General features: G+C 40.3%; 1 pseudogene; it reads left to right on the forward strand.

The window, feature by feature from the left end:
- The first annotated feature begins 21755 nt into the window (after positions 1-21755).
- LOC125091913 (60S ribosomal protein L17-like) lies at positions 21756-22308 on the forward strand (annotated as a pseudogene).
- Positions 22309-27836: the final 5528 nt, after the last annotated feature.

Genomic DNA, 27836 nt, shown 5'->3' on the forward strand with positions numbered 1-27836 from the left:
TCCCTCAGACGTGGCATCTTCACCACCACCACCCAAACCGAAGGAGCTCACAGGCACACAGAGCCAATGGTGGGTGCCTGCGGTGAAGGGGGGCAAAATGGTGAAGGGGCCAAAAGGTGCAAACTTGCAGTTATAAAGACGTCGGGGACATGTCCTGCCCAGCCGGGCGACGACAGCCAATAACACCGTGCTCTGGATCTGAAAGCTGCCAAGGCCATCCATCTTCGCAGGGCTCATCCCGAGAAAAGAAAGTGGCAGCTGCAGGCGGCGACAGAGACTTAGCGAGACTCAGGGCAGTGACCACGGATTATGCGTCGTGTACGCATCGTGTGTCCTTGTGTTGCACCCCGGCCGCTGATATAAGGCCACACACCAGGGGTAGCTCAGTACAACCTGTAACCCTTCCAGAAGCCCTTCTCTCATCTGGCGGCCCGCACGGGGGACCGCCCGCAGCTGGAGGCGCGGCTCTTGGCGGGACCCCGGCTCCCCGCCCGCCGCCGCCGCCGCCGGGTCTCTAAGCAGCCGCCGGGTCTCTAAGCAGCCGGGAGATGTGGCCCCTGCAGCCGCCAGGGGGGCTGTGCAATGCTGGGAGCCTCTGCGTCCTCCTTGCTCCGCCGGCCTGGTCCCAGGCTCTCACCGCTCACGTCTCCCCCCACGCCCTCCCGGGGCACCCCGGACACCACGAGACCCGAAACCCCCCGCACGACCCTCGAAGGGGCTCCCCGCTGGAGCTCCGAGCGCTTTCCGGGGCGACTTCTCAGCCCGCCCCCACACCCCGCCCAGCCCCAGCTCCGCGCCCAGGGGCGGGCCGCTGCCTTTCTCCCAAACCTTCGGGAACCTCCTCGCTCCCTGCTCCCGCGCAGGCTTCCTCCACCCTGAGCAGCCTCTGCCCCTCCTCGACCCCGTCTTCTCCCTCAAAAGCCCATCAAAGCCTCCTCCGCCAACGGAGACCTTCTCTGACCCCCGGGAAGGGATTCCTCAGTTCCTCCTCCAAACTCCCAGAACGCTTTCATTTCATCCTCTTCTCGTGACATTCGGAGGTGGTATACCGTAGGAGAAAAAGGGGAGTCACGGAGGTTTTGTTGAAAATCCTACATCTATTTAGGAGTCTGACTTCGGGCTTGTCCTCTAACCTCTCCGTGCCTTAATTTCCTTAAAACAAAAGGGACTGGGGTGATAGGACTGCTTCAAGATCATGTCCCTTGTTCCTTCCCGGCATGTTCCATGTGCCCCTGTGCACGCACGTGCTCTCTCCACTCACTCCTCTATGCATATGTATGATATATACAGGCACAGTACAGGTACTCAATAAATATTTGTGGAATGAACAGAAAATTCGTATATTCTTAATGAAAGCTTCTCACTTGAACTGATGAATTCCATTAAACAGTCTGTACTCTGATCTCAGGAGGGAGCAAAGAAAGAAATGTAAGCAGCTCCCGCTTCCAGTCCAGCATTCACCAACTTGATCACTGTCATCGTGGCCATCGTTTTTTCCTTACTGCACTCTCCTTCCCATGCAACCTTGACTCCAAAGAGATGAAAGCATATACGTACCTTTGCAATTGCAACTGGCATGGCTATATTAGCATGAGATAAAATACAATTTACAGCAATATGAATTAGTAGAGGTAAAGACTTCAACTTCATAGTTATGAAACCCTTAATCCATCAGGAATATGTAATTGCTGTCTGTCATTTTGTTTGTGCTGAGAATATGGCCACAATGTATAAAAAACTTAATTAGTACAATGATAATGAAAAATTTAAAAATTTGCAAGCATAGCATATGGGTCTTGGTAATAGATTAGTCAAGCAGATAAAAATATTAGTAAAGATACTGACAATTAGAATTAAACCATTAACAATTTAAACATCATAACTGCTGCATAATTATTGAATACAAATTCTAATAACAGCACACTGAACACTTATAAACATGGACTACATCTTTGGCCACAAGCTAGCCTCGGCAAAGATCAAAAGACTTCAATTATGGAATATTTCTGTGATTACAAAGTTACATCAGAAATCAATTTCAAAAAGGTAAAATGAAAATTCTCATGTCTTTAGAAAATAAAAATACACTTTAAAAATCTTTGGGTAAGGGGCACCTGGGTGGCTCAGTGGGTAAAGCCTCTGCCTTTGGCTCAGGTCATGATCTCAGGGTCCCGGGATCGAGCCTGTCTTCGGGCTCTCTGCTCAGTGGGGAGCCTGCTTCCTCCTTTCTCTCTGCCTGCCTCTCTGCCTGCTTGTGATCTCTGTCAAATGAATAAATAAAATCTTCAAAAAAAAAATCTTTGGGTAAGCAAGTCTTAATAGAAATTAGAACTATCTCGAAGTCTAAATTAATACAAATACTATATCTAAGTATGTGGGATGAAGATAAAACCATGCTTAGCAGCAAACTTATTCCTTAATGTACATATTAGAAAAGAATAAAGGATGAAAACTGATGCAGTAATCATCTACTCCAATAAGTTTAGAAAAGAAATGGAAAAATAAACCCCAAAAGCATAAATGGAAGACAATATTAAAGATGAAAGTCAAATTAATAAAATAGGAAACAGAGTGCACCTGGCTGGCTCAGTTGGGGGAACGTGTAACTCTTCTCTTCATCTTGGGGTTGTAGGTTTGAGCCCCACATTGAGTGCAGAGATTACTTAAAAATAAAATCTTTTGGGGGAGCCTGGATGGTTCAGTCAGTTAAGCAACTCCCTTCAGCTCAGTTCATGATCTCTGGGTACTAGGTCCCAGATGTGGAGGGGGGGGGGTCCCTGCTCAGCAGGGAGTCTGCTTTTCTCTTTCCCTCTGCCCCTCTCCCTCTGCTTGTGCTCTCTCTCAAATAAATAAATAAAATCTTTTTTAAAAATAGCAGATAAATACACAATAAAAAGGGCACAAAAAACCCAAAAGTTGGTCCTTTGCCATAAATAATAAAATTGATAGATTTCTGATTTCAGTACTGATGTGAAAAGGACTTAAAACTTGCCATTTCCTTTCTTTTTTTTTTTTAAGATTACATTTTTAAGTAATCTCTGCACCTAACATTGAGCTCAAATCTACAACCCTGAGATCAAGGGTCACATGCTCCACTGACTGAGTCAGCCTGGTGCTCTGCCATTTCCATTCTTAGAAAAAGAAAAAGGCTGAACAAAGTGAAAATCAATGACTTTGCTTGGGTTCTTCAGAGAACTGAGATATCAGGGCAAACCTCCACCCCAAAATCTGCTAACCTGTAGCAGAAGCCACTGGAACCATAAACTGATGAGAAAATCTGAATGGTAACAGATTTGATGCCTTTTGTAAGTGAGTATTCAACACAGATATTTTGCTTAACTCTATAAACAATTCATGCCGTGACTATCAGTGCTCTCTTTATTACTAGAAATAGAGTTATTAGTGTCTTTAAATCAATAAGATTAGAGAATCAAGCCCAGAAACAACAGAACCAATTCAGAAATCCATCCCTAAAATTCTGTTCCTCTAGAACCACCTTAGTAAAAATAGGACCAATAGAATTGGATGGATAGATGGATGGATGGATGGATGGATGGATGGATCGACGGAAGGAATTTTTTATAGGAATATGTTCAGGTAGATATGGAGGCCCAGTAGCCCCTCGATCTGCAAGTGGGACAACCAGGAATGGTGGTATAATTCAATCGAAGTCCTAATGCCTGAGAACCAGAGTAGCCAATGGTCTGTTTAAGTCCACGTCCAAAACCCTGAGATTAAACAAAGAGAAAAATTTACCATTTCTCTACGTTTTTGTTCTATTCAAACCCTCAACATATTGAACAATGCTCACCTACAGTCTTAGCTCAGTCTATAAAATGGTAATCTTTTCCAGAAACACCCTCCCAGACACACCCAGAAATAACATTTTACCAGCTATTTTACCAACTATACCTCAGCCCAGTCACATTGACATATAAAAATTCACCATCACAGGAGACCTCTCTTATTTTTTCCTAATGTCTTCAACTGGTTGAATAAGGCCCACCCATGTTATGGGACATAACCTGCTTTACTCAAAGTCTGCTGTTTTATTATTTTTATTTTTTTATTTTATTTATTTGACAGAGAGAGAGCACAAGCAGGGGGAGCAGGAGAGGGAGAAACAGGCTCCCTGCTGAACAGGGAGCCTGATGTGGGACTTGATCCCAGGACCCTGGGATCATGACCTGAGCCAAAGGCAGACACTTAACCAACTGAGACACCCAGGCGCCATAAGTCTGCTGTTTTAAAGGCTAATCACATCTAAAAAATACCTCCACAGGGATATTTAGACTGGTGTTTGACCAAATACTGGAGCACTACGGCCTAGCCAAGTTGTCACCACAAAGATACATTACCTAGTGGTTAAGAATTAAATTCTCTAAAAAGACATAATGATCCTAAATGTGTATATCGCTAACAAGATTGCCAAAATACATGGGAAAAATTGATCAAAATGTAGGAAGAAATAGACAAATCATGTATTGGAGTTGGATACTCCTGTCAAATAAAAACAAATCTGGACTTAGATAAGGAGAGACTTTATTCAGAAGAAAGACTATTGCAATAGGGACATCTACCCCTATTTCAGAAACCTGCAAGTATCTCAAAACAAACATACGTTGAGCAAATGAGAAGGAAAGTCTAGCAAGTTTGACAAGAGAAGTATCTCACTGTGGTCAGCCAATTCTCAAAATAAACTGATAAGAGACGCTCTGCATTTTAGTCCCTGCTCAAGCTTGGGGACAAACAAAGTTCAGGGGCCCTAGGGAGGAGAGAAGCCTGACTAAATTTTGGTCAAGATAAAGCAAAGAATAAGAAATAGGCAACTGTGAATCCTCGGTTTCTTCAAAACTCCAATTTGGCAACTGATAGATCAACGAGGCAGAAGTTCAGTAAATGACCTAAATAGCACCATCAGCCAACTTGAGCTAACTGAGATTTATCAAATAATCCAGTCAACAGTAACAGCATCCACCTTCTTCTCAAGTTACCCACACAATTCACCAAGATAAATGACATTCAGGGCCATAAAGCACACTGTACCCCCTTTCTAAAAAATCATATGGAGGGGTGCCTGGGTGGCTCAGTGGGTTAAAGCCTCTGCCTTCGGCTCAGGTCATGGTCCCAGTGTCCTGGGATCGAGCCCCACATCGGGCTCTCTGCTCAGCAGGGAACCTGCCTCCTCCTCTCTCTCTCTGCCTGCCTCTCTGCCTACTTGTGATCTCTATCTGTCAAATAAATAAATAAAATCTTTAAAAAAAATCATATGGAGTGACATCAGCTAGATATTGACATACCAATTCAGCAATAAGTCACAGACAAATTCCCTTTGTGAGAAATCTAGAAACTAACTGAAAGTCTCCTGATCTCTGGAGAAGGCAGAATAAGACTTCCTGAAGCCAGTAGGTAGGTTTAGAACACTCTCTCGCTGGAGTCCCTGACTCAGTCCCAGCAATATACCAGCACGAACAGATCCCTTAGCTCCCAGCTTCAGCCAGGGGAGGGAAGGAGTTGGTTCACACATCTGGCTACCCAGCCATTTTCAAGGTGGCTCCCTTACAGAGGACTGGTTGGTCTTGCTAGTCCTACAGTTCTAACACATCTTGCAATTCTTTTTTTTTTTAAGATTTTATTTATTTATTTGAGAAAGAAAGCAGGGGGTGGGGCATGGGGGGAGGGAGGAGCAGAGGGGGAGAAAGAGGGACAAGTGACTCCTTGCTGAAGACAGAGCCAGAGACAGGACTTGATCAGCTGACCCATCTGGCTTCACTGAGGCCACTGGCCAGAACCCTCCCACAAGATCATGACCTGAGCCAAAACCAAGAGTCAAACCCTGAACTGCCTGAGCCACCCCGGTGCCCCCATATACTGCAGTTCTAAAACAATCAACATAATCTAGCTACCAGGGGAGAACTGAGGCAATAGGTTGGGCTGGTAGAAACCATAGATCCTTCCCTCAGCTCAGCAGAATGAAAAAAAAAATCCCAGCTTTCAGCTTTCCTCTGGGGAAGGAAAGAGTTGATCCCTGTGTCCAGCTTCCTACCTTCTCCAGGGAAGGAGAAAAGTTCAACAGAGTGAGCAGTTGGAAAATCCCAACTCTTGGTTTCCTCTTGGGGAAGTAAAGAGTCATTAGAGGCCCCTAGTACCTGTGATAGGTTGACTGATGGGAATCTTGTGCCTAATGTGGCCAGTCATTGAAGACTAGGAGACCTGCTTTGTCTCATGCACAGAAACCAACACAGAGAGTCAAGGAAAATGAATAATCAAAGATATTCTAAACAAAGGAACAAGGTAAATCTCCAGAGATGAATCCTAATAAAAGAAGTCATGCAACATATGTTTCATACCACAAAGCAATCAAATTAGAAATCAGTAACAGGAAGATAGTTCTAAAGTTTCCAAATATTTGCAAATTAAAAACACATTTTGAAATAACACAATGAACAAAGAAAATGTCTCAAGATTTCTAAAAATATTTTGAACCTAATGAATACAAAAGTACAACTAATCAAATTTTGTGAGATGCAAAGTAGAGTTAAGAAGAATATTTATAACATAAAATACATATATTAGAAATGAACAAAGATAGGGATGCCTGGGTGGTTCAGTTGGTTAAACATCTGCCATCCGCTCAGGTATGATCCCAGTGGGGTCAAGCCCTGTATCAGGCTCCTTGCTCAGTGGTGAGCCTGCTTCTCCCTCCTGCCACTTCCCCTGCTCGTGTTCACTTTCTATCTTTCTCACAAATAAATAAAAAAATAGAATCTTTTAAAAAAAGGAACAAAGATCTATTATCTGTCATTTAAGTTTTTATGTTAGGAAACTAAAGGGGAAAAAAAGAACATATAAGTCTAAAAATAGCATGAAAATAGAAATAACAAATATTAGAGCAGAAATCAATGAAATTGAAAACAGGGAAAATAGAAAAAAATCAAAGAAATCTAGGGGCACCTGGGTGGCTCAGTCTGTTAAGCATCTGCCTTCTGCTCTGGTCATGATCTCGGTGTTGATCTCAGGGTCCTGGGATCAAGCCTTACATCATTGGGTTCCCTGCTCAGTGGGGAGCCTGCTTCTCCCTCTCTGCCACTTCTCCTGCTTGTGTTCGCTCTCTTTATCTCAAATAAATAAATGAAATCTTTATTAAAAATCAAATAAACCTAAATCCATTTCTTTAAAAAGATAAAAATAGTGTTGTGCCCAAGTTTTCGTGTCCGAGAGACCACCAAGGAGCCAACACCGATGCAGTCACATGAGGGTTTATTCGACAAGCTTAAGCTTGGGCCCAAGTATACCGGACACAGCGGAATAGGGACTTGGACACCAAACCAGATTACAGTCAGAGTTTTTAAAGGCAGAGTAGGGGTGGACTCGGCAGGTGACTGGGCCATGACTGCTGGCTTGGCAGTAAGTGATTGGGCCATGACTGCTAACCCTATGTTCCTGTTTTGTTTTGTTTTTTTTCCTGACATGATTTATTACGACATTAAGCTATCCTACTCCTGATTGATCTGTGGTATGGCATGTTGTTTTCGAAACCTTTGGTCAGTCTTCCTGGAACCAGGGGTCATTTACCGGTCATGGAGACGAAACCTATGGTCAGTCTTCCAGGGGTCATTTACCAGTCATGGAGACCTAAGATGGCTGCCGGGGCCAAGATGGCTACACTTATGTCAAGGCTAGATTTGAGGTGGGTACAGCCTTGTTTTTCTTGGCCTCCACAAATAGGGGCATCTGGCTGGCTCATTCAGTAGAACATGCAACTCTTGATCTTGGAGTCCTGAATTCAAACCCCACCTTAGGGATAAAGCTCAGTGTAAGAAAGAAAGAAAGAAAGAAAGAAAGAAAGAAAGAAAGAAAGAAAGAAAGAAAGAAAAGGAGAAAGAAAGAAAGAAGAGAAGAAAAGAAAAGAAAGAACTCATCACCAAAGCACATTCACACATACTCACACCTGCACACACAATGATGAGGGATGTCAAAGGGAGAGAGGAGTCAACTGAAAAAGTTTCCAGTGGTCAAAACTGGAACAATTTGAGCAATAAAATAAAGTAGTATTGGATTATAATCCAAATTATAAGATAAATATCCATGAGTCCTCATATTAAAAAAATGATTGAATAAATGCCTAAATGTAGAGGAGATAGATCTCTGCGGAAGAATTCTAAATAACTTACGTAGATTTACATCCTACATAAGGGTGAGCATAACTTCCTATTCCTTGGTGTGGTCTGCACATAGTGACTTCCTTACAAAGAGCACAGTAAAAGAAAGAGGAAGAGTAGCTCTGCCACAGAGAACGCTCAAAACTAACCGCAGGCTTATTATAAGGTAAGCTCAGACAAATCTATAAAATACCTGACCAATAAGCCTAAAAAATGTTGACACAAAAACGGCAAAGAAAGTCTGAAAAATTATCATTGCCTAGATGGCCCTCAGGCATCTAAATGTAATATGGGATACAAGATGGGATCCTGGAACAAAAAAAGGACATTATGTGAAAAGTAAGAAAATCTAAGTCAAGTATGGACTTTCCTTAATAATAGTATCTCAGTGGGGCACCTGGCTGGCTCGCTCTGTAGAGCATATGACTCTTGTTTTGTTTTTTGTTTTTTTTTGTTTTTTTTTAAGATTTTTATTTATTTATTTGACAGACAGAGGTCACAAGCAGGCAGAGAGGTAGGCAGAGAGAAAAGGAGGGGAAGCAGGCTCCCTGCTGAGCAGAGAGCCCGATGCGGGGTTCGATCCCAGGACCCCAGGACCATGACCCAAGACGAAGGCAGAGGCTTTAAACCACTGAGCCACCCAGGAGCCCTTGTTTTGTTTTTAAAAGATTTTATTTATTAGACAGAGAGAGAGAGAGACCGTGAGAGAGGGAACACAAGCAGGGGGAATGGGAGAGGGAGAAACAGGCTTCCCACCCAGCAGGGAGTCTGATGCAGCACCCCAGCGACTCTTAATTATCATTTAAGAGCCCCACGTTGGGCACGGTGCTGACTTTAAAAAAAAAAAAAAAAGGAAAAGGAAAAGGATAGGGCCGCCTGGGTGGCTCAGTAGGTGAAATGTCTACCTTTGGGTCAAGTCATGATACCAGGGTCATGGGATTGAGCCCCTAAGTCAGGATTCCCTGCTCAGCACGGAGTCTGCTTCTCCCTCTCCCTCTGCCCGTACCTTCCTTCCTGGTGCCTGCAGCCACACTCTCTCTCTCTCTCTCAAATAAATAAATAAAATCTTTTTAAAAAGGGATTAAAAAATAGGGGCTCCTGGCTCAGTTGTTAAGCATCTCCCTTCAGCTCAGGTCATGATCCCGGGGTCCTGGGATCGAGCTCTGCATCAGGCTCCCTGCTCAGCAGGAAGCCTACTTCTCTCCCTCCCACTCCCACTCCCCCTGCTTGTGTTCCCTCTCTCACTCTGTCTCTCTCTGTCAAACGAATAAATAAAATCTTTTTTAAAAAAAAGATAAAAATAATAGTATATCAATATTTGTGCCTTATTTTTACCAAAGGTATGATACTTATGTAATATGTTAATAAAAAGGGAAACTGCATGCAGAGTATACGAGAACTCTCTGTACTATCTTTGCCATTTTTCTGTAACTAAAACTGCTCTACAATTCAGGTTTATTCTAAAGGTTCAAAAACTTTTTTTCTGTCTTTCCATGACAGAACAGTGAGAATGAACAGAACATCTTCACAGATCCTTCAGACATTAATAAAATAAGAAAATTATATGAACCTTATGCCAATACACTGAATATTTAGGTACAACTTAAAAACTCCTACAAAAATATAATTTTCCAAAATGACTCAGAAGCAATTTGAAACTAAATAGTTCCGGGGCACCTGGTTGGCTCAGTCAGTTAAGGGTCTGCCTTCGACTTGGGTTGTGATCTCAGGGGTCCTGGGATCGTGTCCTGCATTGGGCTCCCTGCTTAGCGGGGAGTCTGCTTCTCCCTCTCCCTCTCCTTCTGTGCTCTCCCTCTCTCTCTCTCTCTCTCAAATAAATAAATCAAAAAAATCTTCAAAATGGAATAGTTCTATAATAGTTCTATAATTATTAAATAACTTGCATTAGGAATAATAGTAATGTTCCTACACGGAAAGCTACAGGTGCAAAGAACTTCATTGGTAGTTCTACCAACTATTCAAAAAACCAGTAATTCCACATTACACAAACCATTATTCCCAATGATGGAATAAGAAGGTATAAACTGCAACTCATTCAATGAGTCTAACACCTTGTTAACAGATTTTTTTTGTTAACAGACTCTTTTTTTAAAGATTTTTATTTATTTATTAGACAGACAGAGAGATCACAAGTAGGCAGAGAAGCAGCCTGAGAGAGAGAGAGAGAGAGAGAGAGGCCCCCCCGCTGAGCAGAGAGCCTGATGTGGGGCTGGATCCCAGGACCTGAGATCATGACCTGAGCAGAAGGCAGCGGCTTAAGCCACGGAGCCACCCAGGTGCCCCTGTTAACAGACTCTTAACAAGAGTTGTATAAGGGAGGAAAATTACGTGTGCATCTCATCCAAAAATATACAAGTAGAAGTCCTCACAAAGTATCAGCCACACACAAAAGGACGATACATCATTAGATTGTGGAGGTATTTCACAAATGCCGGTTTTGTTTCACTTTAAAATTTTACTTAATGTGGGGCGCCTGGGTGGCTCAGTGGGTTAAGCCGCTGCCTTCGGCTCAGGTCATGATCCCAGGTCCTGGGTTCAAGCCCCACATCGGGCTGTCTGCTCAGTGGGGAGCCTGCTTCCTCCTCTCTCTCTGCCTGCCTCTCTGCCTACTTGTGATTTCTCTCTGTCAATTAAAAAAAAAAAATTGTATTTTATTTACTTAATGTAATGTACCAGATTACCATATTAAAAAAGAAAAATCACACGATTGTTAAAATAAGTGGAATAAAATTATTTGATATATTAATAACTCATTCATAATAAAAACTTAGCTCCTTACCTATAAGAGAACTTCCTTTAATTGAAAACTGACAGCTACAAAACATACTTTATCATGACACACTGAGCAATTTCCACTGAAATCTGAAAAACCCAAAGATGTCCACTACCACCACTTCACTCTCACATTTGTACTGAGGTACAGGGTAAAGCTTTACTCATTAGAAAGAAGGGAAAAGATGACATTATACATATATTATATGATTATGCACATAAAATATAAAATACAGAAACAAATTATCAGAATAATAAGTTCCGCAAGTTCTCCATAATAAAACCATAAGAGAATGGAATTTTTACGTACCATCAGCAAATAAAAAATGATATTTAAAAAGATAACATCTATGGGGCCATAAAAATATCAATTATCAGGGTGCCTGGCTGGCTCAGTTGGTGGTGCATGTGACTCTTGTTCTTGGGGTCATGAGTTCAAGCCCCAAGAAAATATATATAGAGAAAATATATATAGAGAAAATATATATTTATATATATATATAGTATTTTTATAAAATATATATAACAAAATTTATATATAACAAAATATATATAAATATTTATTTTATATATTATAAAATACATATAACAAAATTGGTATATATATTATATATAGATATATATATCAATTAGCTAAAATTAAACATAGCAATACATGTGAAGACCTCTATGCAGAAAACATCACTGAGAAAAATTAAGGAAGACCTAAATCAATACTCGATATATTTATGGTTTTGAAAACATTTTATTAAAGATTTTATTTATTTATTTATTTGAGAGGGAGAGAGAGAGAGCACAAGAGGGGGAAGGTCAAAGGGAAAAGCAGACTCCCCGCCGAGCAGGAAACCTGACATGGGACTCGATCCCAGGACTTTGGGATCATGACCTGAGCCGAAGGCAGTCGCTTAACCAACTAAGACACCCACGCACCCAAAAAACTTATATTTGTAAAGCAGCAATTACCCCTAAGTTGGTCTATTAATTCAGTGAAAACCTCATCAGTGGGTCTTATGGCAGCAATTGCCAAAATGATTCTAAAATATATATATAGAAACACAAAGTAGCAAAAATGATTGAGGCACTTTTGAAAGAGACTGAAGTGTAAGGACTTGAACTACCAGATATCAAAAATAATTATAAAATTATAGTAATTAAGGCAATGCGATATTGGTATAGGGATAGTAAAATGGACCGAACAGCAAAGAAAAGGTAGAAATAGAGTACAAAGGTTCAGATCACCCATTTCCAATGTGCGCAGAGAGGGACTTCCCACACCAGCAAGCAATTCTTAGAACTCCAGCTGGGAGTCCTGCAATTCAACCCAATTCTGACACTATCAACCCACAGAGAGCGTCAGACCCTCACAGGTTAAGGGTTCAGTCCTACAAGACTGTCCCACCCGCACCCCCACTTCAGACCCCAGTCGCAGGCCCAGGTGCTCGGGACTAAGCAGCCCTAAACCAGAGGTTCCCACCAACCCGTCCTCAGGTTCAGTTAATTTGCTGGAGCAGCTCACAGAACTTACAGAAACACTTTCCTTACCTGACCGGTGGTTGATTACAAAAGGATGTAACTCAGGAACAGCCAAACCGTAGAGTTAGGTAGCTCGAGGTCTGGAGAAAGAGCAAACAGCTTCCCCGACCCCCCCAGGCCGCCACTCTCCCCAAACATCCACTTGTTCAGCAACCGGAAGCTCTCCCAAACCCCTCCTTTTGGGTTTGATGGAGGCGTGGAAACGAGGCAAGATTAAGTCATTGGCGGGTTCAACCTCACCGCTCCCCTTCCCGGAGTCAGGGGGTGGGCTAAAAGTTCCTACCCTCCAATCTCGGTTGGTTCCTCTGGCAACCAGCCCCCATCTTTAGGTTACCCTGGGGCTTTCCAAAAGTGACCTCATGAACACAAGACACCTATATGGTTCTCAGCATTTAGGGAATTCCCAGGGTGTTAGGAGCTCTTTACCAGAGATCGGAGGGAAATCAAATATATTCACTGTAAATCCCAATATCACATAGAGCCTTGCATCAGTGGATATTTCATTTATGACGAAAGTAGCACTGCAGGGAGAGGGGAAGGTTAATTTTTTTCTAATGGTGCAGAGACAGTTTGTATCCACTGATAGAAATGGAAAAAATGGAAAAAAAAAATTAACCCTGACTTCTCCATACAGATATCCACACATACCTATGAGGTACTGCGGATTCAGTTCCAGACTACCACAAAAAAGCAAGTATCACAATCAAGGGGGCCAAGCATATTTTTTGGTTTCCCAGTGCATAAAGAGTTTATGTTTGGGGACACCAGCCTGGCTCAGTAGGAAGAGCATTCTACTCTTGATCTCAGGTTCGCGAGTTCAAGCCCTACCTTGGATGTAGAGATGATGTAAATGTATTTAAAAAACAAAAACAAAAACAAAAACAAAACTTAAGGGGCGCCTGGGTGGCTCAGTCATTAAGCCTCTGCCTTCAGCTCAGGTCATGATTCCAGGTCCTGGGATCCAGCCCCACATGGGGCTCCCTGCTCAGCGAGGAGTCTGTTCCTCCCTCTACCACTCGCTCTGCTTGTGTTCCCTCTCTCTATCAAATAAATACACAAATAAACATCTTTAAAATAAATAAACTTGAAGTTATATTTACACTATACTGTAGGCTACTAAGTATGCAATAACACTGTCCAAAAACAGTACATACCTTAATTTAAAAATAGTAAATTACTAAATACTAAAATGTTAAAAAATGCTGGGGGGTTGGCTGGCGCAGTCAGTGGAGCATGTGACTCTTGATCTCAGGGCTGTAGTTTTGAGCCCCACGTTGGGTGTACAGATTACTTAAAAATAAAATCTTTAGGGGTGCCTGGGTGGCTCAGTTATTTAGGCGTCCAACTCTTGATTTTAGTGCAGGTCATGATCCCAGGGTCCTGGGATGGACATGGGCTCCCTGCTCAGCTGGGGGTCTGCTTCTCTCTCTCTCCCTTTGCCCCTCCTCCCTACTCCTGCACTTGCGCATGCGTCTTCTCTCTCTGTTTCTCCAGCACGCTGTCTCTCAAATAAATAAATAAAACCTTAAAAATGCAATTATCTTAAAGTGCAATAAAGCAAAACACAGTAAAACAATGTATACTTGCACATCAACATACGTAGCCCCTCCTCATTATTTTTTTTCCCTCCTCATTATTTACAGGTTCTGTATTTGCGAATTCATTTGCCGACTAAAATGTATTTACAATCCCCAAATCAATGGCTGCAGTTCTTTGCAGACATTCATGATCATGGGAAGGGCAGTGTATTTGAGTCCCTCAATACATACATTGCCAGGTGACGCTGAACAAGGTAGTGCCCTGTCTTCTTGTCTCAACTCTCACACCATAAACGAGTGTTCTTTTCAAGGTCTGTTGAGTGCCACATTTTTAAAATTTTTTGCTTGTGGATGGTGATTTTGCTGTTTAATGCAGCTTCCAGCTGTGCTGAAGTGATGTCTAGTGTTCCTGAGAAGGCTGTGATGTCCATCCTAGAGAAAATACAAGTATTAATAAGCTTTGTTCAGGCATGAGCACTGTTGGCCATGAGTTCAAGGTTAATGAAACAATATGGTATGTCTAAAAGTAAGAGCAACAATGAGAGGCAAACTAGTGTTTACTTGGGATCAAAGAATTACAATTTGGGGAGCACAGATTCCAGAAGTAACCAGAAAAGTATCCAACCTGTGGTGTAAAAGCAAGAGGTTTTTATGAAGAAGAGAAAGGAGGGAGGCAATTACATGACTTGGATAGAAGACAAAAACTATATTGTCATTGGCACTAACAGGCTAAGCTGCTGGTGATGTTATGGAACCTGGACTGGATCCTGGAGGAAGAACCAAGCAGCACTCAGAGACCTTGGAGGTTTGGAGGTTTATTTAACACTGGTGGGCTCAGAGGAGGTTGTTCTCCAAAGGTCTGAGCCCCGAGCACAAGCAGGGAGGGTAATTTATACCCTTCTACTTCCGCATACTTGGTACTTTTGCTGCGCAAGAAACCAGGTAGGGAAGAAGAACCCAGAAGAGCTTTGAGGTAGGGACTGGAATTCCCTTGCTGGTTTGGTTGGCCATCTTAGAGTACAGTTTTTCCCTTATCAGTGACACCCTGATCAACCATTCTGTCGTCAAAAAGTCCATAAACAGACCTCAGAAACAATTGCTGCTTCTGGCGCAGCCAAGAGTCTTTTTGCTTAGTTCAAGACTTCATTAGCCATTTGTTCCTAGAAAAGAAAATGGAGCTTTTCTCAAAATGGCATCTCTCGTGTCCAGAACTTTTATACAGTTCCGCAGGTATATTCAGAAACAGGAAGAGGAAATTCGTCAATCTTTCCATGAGGCAGCTCTGGAAAGTGCTAAAGTAACAGCTACAGTGTGTGATGAAGAGATGGAAAAGTGGTTAAACTTATGGATTGGTGACATGATAACAAATTAATGGAAGCGTAGAGGACAGTTGTGAGACTGAACACCAAAGAAATATACTCACATTGCTCAGGGTCAGGAAAATATGAAACTCTTCTTGGCTAATGCTAGCTGGCTGGCTTGCATGTTTCAAAAGGCAATATGGTGTGAAAAAATGCTAGACTTGTAGGTGAGGCAGATGGGGGAAGTTATGGAAGAATTTTAAAAGTATTTTAAGAGTTATACAGGAAAAGGGTAATGAGAAGAGCAGCTTTCCAACGCTGATGAGTCTGGCTGGTTTACAAGGACATTGGCAAATGAACCTATATAACACAAATGGTGCTTCAGTTAATGGAAACGTGACCAGCAACTCACAGGAACTTAATCCTGTATTTTTCCTAAGAGCCATAGCTCAGCATGGCTAAGGCACTGTTCATGACAGTAGTTATAGAACATAAACACCATGAATAATGAGAATCAAAATAATGAGAAATCAGTAAGAAAAAGACAACACCTTTACAGGAAAATAGAACAATTTGCAGTTCCTTCAAAACAGGAATTCTACATATCCAACCACTATGGAATGGAGCACAACCTTATTAGCAATCAGGAAAATATAATTCAAAGCCATAATATAAGATCATTATCCACATTCCAGATTGGTAAATTTGTACAATCTGATAATATACTGTGGTGAGGAGGTTATAATTCTAATACTCTGTTGGTGGGATTACAAAATTAATATAGCCACTTTGGAAAACAGTTGAGAATTATGTAGTAAAACTGAAGACATAGATAATCTCTAGCCCAGAAATTTTAGTCTTGGGTAAATACCATGGACAAACATATGTACATATGCACCAGAAGACATTGAAAAGAATTTCTAATGGCCCAAACAAGAAATAATCCATAGGCACATTATTGGTGAAGCTAGGAATAATAATGTAGTATTTCTTCTCCTGGTGACTATAAGAACTCTAAATATGGGGGAGTATACCCATATATCATATATATAGGTATGTATGTATGTATACATGTGTGTGTGTGTGTGTGTGTGTGTGTGTAAAATCTTGGAGCTCAGAGAAGGTGCCAGAGAATGTTCATGTGATCTAGTCTAGTAGTAACTAAGATATTTTCCCAGATTTGCTCTACTTTTTTTAAAAATTATTTTTTAAGTACTTTCTATACCCAGTGGGGGCTCAAACCTACAAGCCTGTGATCGAATCACATGCTCTTCTGACTGAGCCAGCCAGCCAGGTGTCCGTGCTCTATTTTTTTTATAATTTTAAAAAGATTTTATTTATTTATTTGAGAGAGAGAGAGAGGATGAGAGACCACATGAGAGAGAGTAGGGTCAGAAGGAGAAGCAGACTCCCTGCTGAGCAGGGAACCTGATGTGGGACTTGATCCCAGACCCTGAGATCATGACCTGAGCTGAAGGTAGATGCTTAACTGTCTGAGCCACCCAGGTACACAATAATTTTTTTTAAAGTAGGCTCCATTCACAACTCTGAGATCAAGACCTGAGCTGAGATCAAGAGTCTGATGTTTCACTGACTGAGCTACCCAGGCATTCATTTGATTTTTAGATTTAGATCTATTTTTGATTTTTTAGAGAGAGAGAAAGAGAGAGAGCACACAATGTGGTGGGGGTGGTGTGGAGCAGAGGAAGAGAGAGAGAGAGAGAATCACAAGCAGGCTCCATACCCAGTGTGGAGCCCAATGCAGGGCCTGATCCCATAACCCTGAGATCATAACCTAAGCTGAAATCAATAGTCAGACATTCAACCACCTGAGCCACCCAGATACCCCACCCATGATATATTTTTAAAAGCATAAAAATTTTCATTTTCTTAGCTTGAGTCCATTTAAAGTATTTTAAGTGATTCTCATATTAAATCCACACAAAACTAAAGCAACAATCCCCTACTGTTACGTTAATGAGCATGCCATTTAAGTAACATTTTTGTCACCTAGTTGGCAGTGATGAATTAACTCTATTAATGAGGCATACATTTAGCACATAGCAGAATACCTGAATAGCAATGGCTCAGATAGAAGTTACCGCATCTCGACAACAAAAATCCCAAAAATGAGCAGTTGCAGACATTGTTTCAGGTGCTCAACCATGAATGAAGAAAATCAGGCTTTTAACAACTTTCTGTTTTACCAGCATTACCTGTGATTGTAAGATGGCTCCTAGCCTCCCAGGCATCACACCTGTGTATTACAGGCAGTAAAGGATAAGGAGGGGCACCTGGGTGGCTCAGCCAGTTAAGCGTCAGACTTGTGATTCCAGCTCAAGTCATGATCTCATGGGTCCTGAGACCCAACCCTGCACTGGGCCCCCCCACTCAGCAGGGATTCTGCTTGAGGTTCTCTCCCGCTGGCCCTCCACCCCCCAACACTCACGCCTGCTTGTGCTTTCTCTCCCTAAAATAAATAAATAAATCTTCGAAAAGAGAAGAGGATAAGGAAAGAGGCTGCATTTGTCCTTTCATCAGCAATCAAAATTATTTCTCAGAGCACTACTCAGCTTTCCCTGTCTTTCATCTTTCTGGCTAGAAGTATGTCACAAGGTCAGCCTCACTTGCGGGGGAGATGAGAAAACCAATCTCTGGAGCAGAAGGATGCGAAAGAGAAAGGGTTAAGTAACGACCATTGCGTAAGTCCATATGATGCTGGGTACATTCACCTTACCTACCCCACAGGGTTGTTATGAATGTCAACCTTAAACATGAAATGGCCACTTATCTTACCAGCAAAATGAGTGTATTCAGGAATAGCAAAGGAATTGTAAGTTGAGACATAGAAATTATGACAAAACATAAGAAAGATCCAAGAGACAAAGGGAAGGTCAGCTTTTATTAGGTTTCAGGTGGAAATCGAGGAGATTTGTTTTGAACAAAAGTTCATTGGAGAAGAACAAGAGTTTGAAGTTGTGGCAGCTTCTCATTGGCTGCAAGCCATAGTTAGTGCATCATTGCTAGGGCACGGAGTAATCTTCCTTCCTAAAAGCAAGAGATAAAATTCCCAAGTGAAAAATGTCCTTCCTTGTCAAGATAATTCTTATCTTCTTTCCTCCTGCAGGTTCCGCAGACTGCCCCTTTGTGGCTTCCCGACTCCATTTTAAACGAGGTTTCCTTTATTTTCATATGAAGATCACCTGTGAGGCTAGATTTGAACATCTCTAAAATTTACCAAATGCTAAACAAATATCAGAGATTATTATGCTCTTCTTTTGGAACTAACTGAACTCAAATTATGATTCAGTTACTGAGAAAAAGGTCTTCTATGCAAATACTACACTAGATGATATAAATCTACCTATCTGGTTTTTATCTATTTAGAACACCAGCTAGCAACTGCTAGCTTGGGACTTTGTTCAAGATAGAATATCTCAACTTAATGAACCAATGTGAAAAATCCCTTTCTCTTCTAGGAGATGAATCTGGAAAGCTTGTCATATTATTTATCTCTGACTAAAGTTTCTACTGTGGATAGATGGAAGGCAAAAAGAAAATATTCCCTGCAGAAATAGGCAAGGGAAAACTGGTATTGATTTTTGCAAAATAAATTCAGAGTAACTCTCACAGGCTTTGGGTGTATCTAGGTCACTGGGAAAAAAAAAAGACTAATGTTTTGCTGACAGATAGGAGAAACATAGTTATTTCTTACACACAGTTATTAAATGGATTTAGAACCTTTTTATTTTATACCAAGATTATTTCAACCAAGTAGAAGCTACATACATGTATGAACAGAATGCAGAAGAATAAATTTGACAACATTATGCATTTAGTTCAATTTCCTGTAAGAAACTTGTAGTTAAATTAACTTTAAAATCCCAAATGAGGGGCGCCTGGGTGGCTCAGTGGGTTAAGCCGCTGCCTTCGGCTCAGGTCATGATCTTAGGGTCCTGGGATCAAGTCCCGCATGGGGCTCTCTGCTCAGCAGGGAGCCTGCTTCCTCCTCTCTCTCTGCCTGCCTCTCTGTCTACTTGTGATCTCTCTCTGTCAAATAAATAAATAAAATCTTAAAAAAAAATCCCAAATGAAATAACTTATCAAAAATTCAAATCATTTAAAAGTGGCAGCTACTTCACAGATGATTATGTGGCCCCAGCAGAGCATAGTGAATTAGTCAGCAGTTATTTCTCTATTTGAACCTGAAATCATTCATCATAGCAGGGGCATTCTAGGAGCTATAAAAGTTACTGGCCTTAATTTTGACCAAAGTCATAATTTAGCAATCTCCACATATGACTCCAATGCGCTAGAAAGGAAATTATCTTAATTAATTAAGATTAAGCAATAAAGGTAGCAATAACACCTTTAACTACTTGATCAGTCAATAAAGTTGTATTAAGCACCTATTATGTGCCAGGCTCTATGCTGGGGCTGGGAACACAATGATGAACAAAAAGATATGATATTTGCCCTGCCTTTTTATGGTACATAGAGTCAAAAGTAAAGGACAACATTTATTTATTTTTAAAGAGAGAGAGCACACGAGGAGGGGAAGTGGCAGAGGGAGAGGGAGAGAGAGAATCCTCAAGCAGACTGCCCACTGAGCACAGACCCTGAGTCAGGGCTTGATCCCAGGACCGAGAGATCATGACCTAAGACAAAGGCAGATGCTTAGCTGACTGAGCCACCCAGATGTCCCTAAAAGACAACTTTTAAATGCATACTTAAATGAGATCATTCTTAGGTGCTTAACATAATACCTGGCATATAGCAATTTTTCAACAAATGTCAGCTACTACTACTATTACTGATACAAAAATAAATAGATACATAGATTAAAAAAACTGAAAAAAAATGCAAAGTTCTATGCAAGCATAAAGCTGGAGGACTAAATCAATTTCAGAGAAGTCAGAAAATGCTTCCTAAAAGATCTGATATTTAAAACAAGTTCAGAGGTGCCTGGGTGGCTCAGTGGGTTAAGCCTCTGCCTTCAGCTCAGGTCATGATCCCAGGGTCCTGGGATCGAGCCCCGCATCAGGCTCTCTGCTCAGCGGGGAGCCTGCTTCCTCCTCTCTCTGCCCGCCTCTCTGCCTCCTTGTGATTTCTGTCTGTCAAATAAATAAATAAATCTTTTAAAAATAAATAAATAAATAAATAAATAAATAAAACAAGTTTGAAGGATAAGTAGGCATTAACTCAGCAAAAAGGAGACATATGCCTTCTTAGTTTCTAAAATGAACCCCATATACAGATTGATCTATTCAATGCTAAAAATACCTTACAATTATAGGCTAATAACTTCTCTCAAGTCAACATCCCTTAATAAAGAGTGCTCGCCCTCCAGTTTTACACCAATTACAATATCATTTCTTTTTCAAGCTTTAATCTGTCAAATTACTCTGCAAAATTCTGCTCTCTTCTAAAAATAACATTTGGTCTTAATCACTAATTATTTAGGAGCTAAGGCATTTAGACTGTACCAACAGATGTAGTACAATATTAAATAAGTCTTATATATGTACAACTGGACCCCAGAGGAAAGGCAGAAAAGGACAGAAAAAAAAAATATTTGAAGAAACAATGGTCAAGAAGTTTCCCAAATTAGTTACAGCAAACAAGGGATGCAAGAAACTCAGAGAATAAGCATACACAAAAACCTAAACAAACATTGGTATATCATATTTAAAGTGCTAAAAAACAAAGCAACTTCCTATTTCAGCTCCAGTGTGTAAAGAGCTTGAAAATCATCACTCCCCTACCTACAAGAAAAGCACTGGAGAAATTAAAAGCCCATGACTTTTCTTGGAACCATCAGAGAATAGGAAGTTGGGGGTCAAACTCTATCCCAAAGTCTGGACAGAAAGGTAAATACAGAGAGCAACAGAGATAATTTTCCTGGAATTAGAAGCCAATGGAGACATAAACTGGTAAGAAAACTTAAATAGGGGGCCCCTGGGTGGCTCAGTGGGTGAAAGCCTCTGCCTTTCGCTCGGGTTATGATCTCAGGGTCCTGGGATCAAACCCCACATCAGGCTCTCTGCTCAGAGGGGAGCCGCTCCCCGTCCCCCCCACTCTCTGCCTGCCTCTCTGTCTGCTTGTGATCTCTGTCAAATAAATTAATTTTTTTAAAAAAGAAAACTTAAAGAAAGTAACTTCGAGAAATTATTGGAAGCAGTGTGTAGATGAATGTGAGAGCGAGAAACTCTTGCACTTTTGTGAATTTGACCTCCAGGAATCCCATCAGGTCTTCATGTAAAAGAGCCAAAAAAAAAAAAAAAAAATCCCTCCTGTTTCTAGTAGAGAGTGAGGGAAGTAACCAAAACCCAGCTCTATATTGTCTGTAAGGTATCTACTCTAAAGACACAGGTTAAAAGCAAATATATGGCGCTCTTCCCGTAAGTGGCTTGAGGTGATCCCTGAAAATGGTTCACGATTCACTTCACCCAGAGAACCCTGTAAAATCAGACAAATCAAGAGGTTCAAATCTTCGTGTTCACTTTAAGAACACACGTGAAACTACCCAGGCCATCAGGGGTACGCAGATCCAAAAAGCCACCAAGTATCTGAAGGATGTCACTTCGCAGAAACAATGTGCGCCATTCTGTCACTACAATGGTGGAGTTGGTAGATGTCCCCAGGCCAAACAGTGGGGCTGGACACAGGGTCGGTGGCCCAAAAAGAGTGCAGACTTTGGACTTGGCATGCTTAAAAATGCAGAGTCATGCTGAACTTCAGGGTTTAGATGTAGATTGTCTGATCATTGAGCACCCCTAGGTGGACAAAGTCCCCAAGATGCCACGCAGAATTTACATGGCTCATCGTTAGATCCACCCACACATGATGACTCCCTGCCATGCTGACGTGATCCTTACAGAAAAAGAGCAGATTGTTCCTAAACCAGAAGAGGAAGTTGCACAGAAGGAAAAGATATTCCAGAAGAAAATGAAGAAGCAAAAACTTACAGCCTGGGAATAAATTCTGCATAAAGTAAATGCAAATAAAAGTTAAAAAAAGCAAGTATATGAAGAAAGATATAGCATGCTGGCATTAAGGAAAAGGAAGCTGCAGTAACTGTATTAATTTTAGATTAGACAAAGCTGACTTTGAAACAAGAAAAATTATCAGGGATAAAGAGAGTCAATACATAATCATAAAAGGTCAATTTTCCAGGGAGACATAGAAATACTTCATGTGTATGTATCTTAACAAGAGAGCATCAAAATATAGGAATCAAAAGCTGATAGAACTGAAATGAAAAATAGACAAATCAACTATTATACTTCAGCACTCATCTTTCAGTAAGAACATAGTTGACTTGAACAGCACTATCAATCAAACTGATCTAATTGGCATTTATACAATGCTCTACCCAGCAACTGCAAAATACATATTCTTCCCAAGCTCACACAGAACATTCACCAAGACAGATCACATCCTGGACCATAAAACACACCTTAACAAATTTAATAGAAATTACACTAATTATGTTTTCAGATAGTAGAATTAAACTAGAATAACAGAATGGCACTTAGAAAAGTTCCAAATATTTGGAAGTTGAACAACACATTGTTAAATAAGATATAGGCCAAAGAAAGTCTCAAGAGAAATTTTAAAGTATTTTGAACCAAATGAATATGAAAATACAACCTATCACAATTTGTGAGATACAGTGAAAGCAATGCTTAGAAAAGTGTTTATAACATTGAGTGCATATATTAGAAAAGAAAGATCTATAATCTTTTAAAAAGATTTTATCTATTTATTTGGAAGAGAGTGAGAGCACCAGTGGTAAAACGGGCAGAGGGAGAGGGAGAAGCAGGCTCACCACTGAGAAGAGAGCCCGAAGTGGGGCTCAATCCCAAGATCCTGAGATCATGACCTGAGCTGAAGTCCGATGCTTAACGGACTGAGCTACTCAGGACCCCCAGAAAGATCTATAATCTGTAACTAGGCTTGCACTATAGGAAGCTAGAGAAAGAAGAGAGATTAAAATTTGAAACAAGCATAAGAAAGGAAATAATGAAAAACAGAATAAAAATCAATAAATCAAAGACAATCAAATAATAGAGAAAAATCAAAGAAACCAAGAGCTGGTTCTTTGAAAAGTTCAATAAAATTGATAAACACAGGGGTTCCCCTCCCCCTGATTGTGTGCCCTCTCTCACTGTCTGTCAAATAAATGAATAAAATATTTTTAAAAAATTGATAAATATATTCCATGTTAATCAAGAAGAAAAAGACAGGATACTAAATACTAACACCAGAAATGAAAGAGGGGTTATCACTCTTGATCTCAATTAACATACATAGAACTTTCAATTATGATGGTGGGGAGTCTGCCTGGGTTTTAATTTTACAATGCTTTGGATACATAAAAAGATGGGGAGAACAAAGACAGATGAAGGTAACAGTAACCTTTTATAGTAATACTACTAATCAACTGGGAAAAAAGGGTAAAAGAACCCATTGAACACAGAAACAAGCAACAAAGAATATCTATCAAGAAAAGTTTAGGAAGGGACACCTGGGTGGTTCAGTGGGTTAAGCTTCTGCCTTCAGCTCAGGTCCTGGTCTCAGGGTCCTGGGATCAAGTCCTGTATCGGGCTCTCTGCTCAGCGGGGAGCCTGCTTCCCCCTTTCTCTCTGCCTGCCTCTCTGCCTACTTGTGATCTCTGTCAAATAAATAAAATCTTAAAAAAAAAAAAAGAAAAGCTCAGGGAAAGTACTGTATAAAATACAGAAATTCACATTGACATTAATTAACATATTTAACAAACATGTATTGCATACATAGTATATGTCTTACACCATTAGAATTGTTTGGGTTATAGCAGAGAATAAAGCATTCAGACATCTCTATCCCCATGGACTTTACATTGTATTGAAGAAGAAGGGTAATAAACTACAAACATAAATAGTAAGAAAATTACATAATATATTAGAATTTGATGACTGTTGGGACGCCTGGGTGGCTCAGTTTGTTAAGGGTCTGCCTTTGGCTCAGGTCACAACCCCAAGGTCCTGGGACTGAGTCCCCATTCAGGCTCCTTTATCTGTGGGGAGACTGCTTCTCCCTCTGCTTGCCACTTCCCCTGCTTGTGCTCTCTCTCTCTCTCTCTCTGATAAATAAATAAAATCTTTAAAAAATGAATTTGATGACTTGTGGAAAATGAAAATACTGAGGGAGATAAAATAATAGAGATATGGCATAATAGATCAGGTGGTATATATTGTAGTCAGGTTGGCCTCCTTGTGAGGTTGAGATTTCAGCAAAAACTAGGCATTAGGGATAAAGTAATACACATACCTGGGGGATGATGTTTCACAGCAGAGGAAATATGGCACAGGCCCTTACAATGAGTGCCTTCTAGGACAATCAGTTCAATGCAGCTCAAGGTTGGTAAATTAAAATAGAGATTAGGTCAGACAGGTAACAGAGGATCAGATCAAATAGGTCTTCCTGGACCTTGTGGGATTTGATTTTACATCGAATGAAAAGAAAAGTCATCAAAGAGTTTTTGGAAAGAGCATTAATATAAAATAGTTTTAAAGGGATTATCCTGGCTATTGTGTTGATTATAGACTGTACAGGGCCAAAGGTAAGATATAGGGAGAGTCCTGTTAGGAGGCAATTTCCAAGATTTTGGGCTGAGCAACTAAAGAACGGGAGTTGCTGGGGTGCCTGGCTGGCTCAGTTGGTAGAGCATGCAACTCTTGATCTCAGGGTTGTGAGTTTGAGCCCCATGTTGGGTGTAGAGATTACTTTTTAAAAATCTTTAAAAAAATAAAAGGATGCAGTTGCTAACAATTGAGATGGAGTAAGCTTTAGGTGGAGGACAGTCATGAGGGTTATATCAGGAATTCAATTTGCAACATACTGAACTTAAGAAGCCTATTAGACATCCAAGTGGGGATATAGAGTAAGCAGTTGATATACTAATTTAGAGATAGAGGAAGTGGTCCAGCCAAGATATACATGTCTGGGAGTTGTCAGCCTATAGATGGCATTTTAAAGTCTTACACCTAGATAAGATAATCAAAGAAGAGAGAGAAGACGAAAGCCTTAGTATACTCAAAATTTAGAAGTCAAAGAGAAGAGGGAGAACTGACAGAAGAGACTTAGAAGGAAAAACCAGTAAGGCAGGAGGAAAACCAAGGGAGTGGAATGGAACGCCCAAGGATGGAATCCAAGAGCACATTTAACACTCTTGGGAAGACCCAGCATTATAAAATGTTGTAAAAATGTTTCATTTTTCATTTTTTCCCCAACTGCATTATAGTTGTAAGGCAAAAAAATCGGGAGAGACTAAAAATTCCAATGTATTTTTCCCAAAACTTTTTATCTTGGGGAAAGTTGCAAAAAATGCTCCAGTGAATACCTGTATAATTTTACTTACACTCACCAGTTTTTAATGGCATACGTGATTTTGCATCTTTTTGCTGACCTGTTTGAAAATAAATTACATACATCTTGACACTTTGCTCTTAAATACTTCAGCCTGTACTTCCTAATAATAAAGCTATTTCCCTGCATACTGAAGAAAGTCACCATAAATTCAATGTCATCTAAATACAGTTTATATTCATATTTTTTCAATTGTCTCCAGAATTTTCATCTATAGCTGTGTAATTTTTCAATGCAGGATTGAAGCAAGGGTCATATTTTGCATTTGATTGTTACGTCTCTTTCGTCTCTTAATCTAAACCAGTATCCCTGACTTTATTTTTCCTATGATACTGAAAAATTTGAAGAACCTGTGTATATGGACCTCTGAATGTTCCATATTCTGGATTTGTCTGTTTCCACATTAATAGACTCAGGTTAAACATTCTGACAAAGACTTTATATGAGTGATTTTCTGTGTTTCCTATATCATATCAGAGGGACACATAATGTCAAATGTCCCATATTAGTGGTAATAGTTTTGAATATTGGTTTAAAATAGTGATTGCCAATTCTCTCCATTTTAGTAGTACTTCTGTTTCTTTGTAATTAGCATGTAATCTTTGGGGTGATATTCAAGACTACGTGAATATTGTGTTGCTCAGTAACCTTTCACCCACTTGGAATCTTTTGAGATACTTGACTGAATGAATTATTACATTGGAAATTGCACACTGGTGATTTTAAAATTCTATTGTCATTTCATATACATTTATTAGTTGGCATAGATACAAAGGAGATTTTCCTTCTTGTCCCCCTTCTCTCACATTGTTTTAAGGTATCATGATGGACTCATGTTTTCTTTTGATCCATATGTTATAATCCATTACCACAATTATTCTTTTTGAAGTCAGTAGAATATAATGAGCATAGGAAAATGTATTGTTAGAGCTCACACAAAAGAATAAAGGGTCACCACTTTAAACTGAGATAAATTCCAAAACAAAAAATGAGGGCATTTTCAAGAACAGTAACTAGAAGATCAAACTTTTATTTAGCATGAGATGAAATACTTATCAGATATAACAAAAAACAAAATATGTGGCTTGGAGTCTTTGGAGAGAAGTTTACACTTGAGGGAAAAATTAATATAGAAATGCAACTTACACCACAAACACATAAAAAAATTCATGTAGGGAAATATACATAAGATTTTTAAGATTAAAATAATTTGCAGAATATTGGGTGCCTGGCTGGCTCCGTGGGCGCAGCATGTGGCTCTTGATCACGGGGTTGTAGGTCTGAGCCCAACATTGGGTGTAGAGATTACTTTAAAAAAATAATTTGCAGAATAATACACATGCAGTGATCTTATTATAAGAAGAGAGTCAACAATTACAATTCTGTACTTAAATGGGAATAAATTTACATTCCTTTGTGCATGAATTTGCACAACTGTGCACTAATTTATTTGTTCGAGCATGGAGAAAGATGTTCAAGGATATGTAGCTGGTTATTAACTTTGGGTACATTGGGGTGAGTATAGTGGGTTGTGATAATGGGAAAGTTATGAACAGAAGCAGAATAGTGAAACATCATTACTTATCTGCATTTATTTATTTGTTTTTTAAAAAAGATTTTTAAAATTTATTTTAGAGAACGAGAGAGTATGTGAGCGACACGGGGGCAGAGCAGAGGGAGAGCAGACTCCTCGCCTGAGCTTGAGCAGGAAGCCCGACATGGGACTCGATCCCAGGACCCCAAGATTATGACCTGAACTGAAATCAAGAGTTGGACACCTGAGCGACTGAGCCACCCAGATGCCCCGGCATTTATTTTTGCCGTCCTCTAGCAACAATGACCATGTAATCCTGTTGAAATAACAATATTAAATGAAAAAATATATATTTTAAGGGGAGTAAAATATTGGGTTGTCACTTTTTGTGATCTTACATAAGGTAATCGCTTCCACTTCAAGTGTCCTTATGAAACAACAAAAAAAATCACTAATACTGAAAAAATCACCAATAATAAATAATAATAATAATAATAAATAAAAATAAATTTAATTTTTTTAAGATTTGATTTATTTATTTGACAGAGAGAGATCATAAGTAGGC

The sequence above is a fragment of the Lutra lutra genome, chromosome X (assembly GCF_902655055.1).
Source record: "Lutra lutra chromosome X, mLutLut1.2, whole genome shotgun sequence".
Lineage (NCBI taxonomy): Eukaryota > Metazoa > Chordata > Mammalia > Carnivora > Mustelidae > Lutra > Lutra lutra.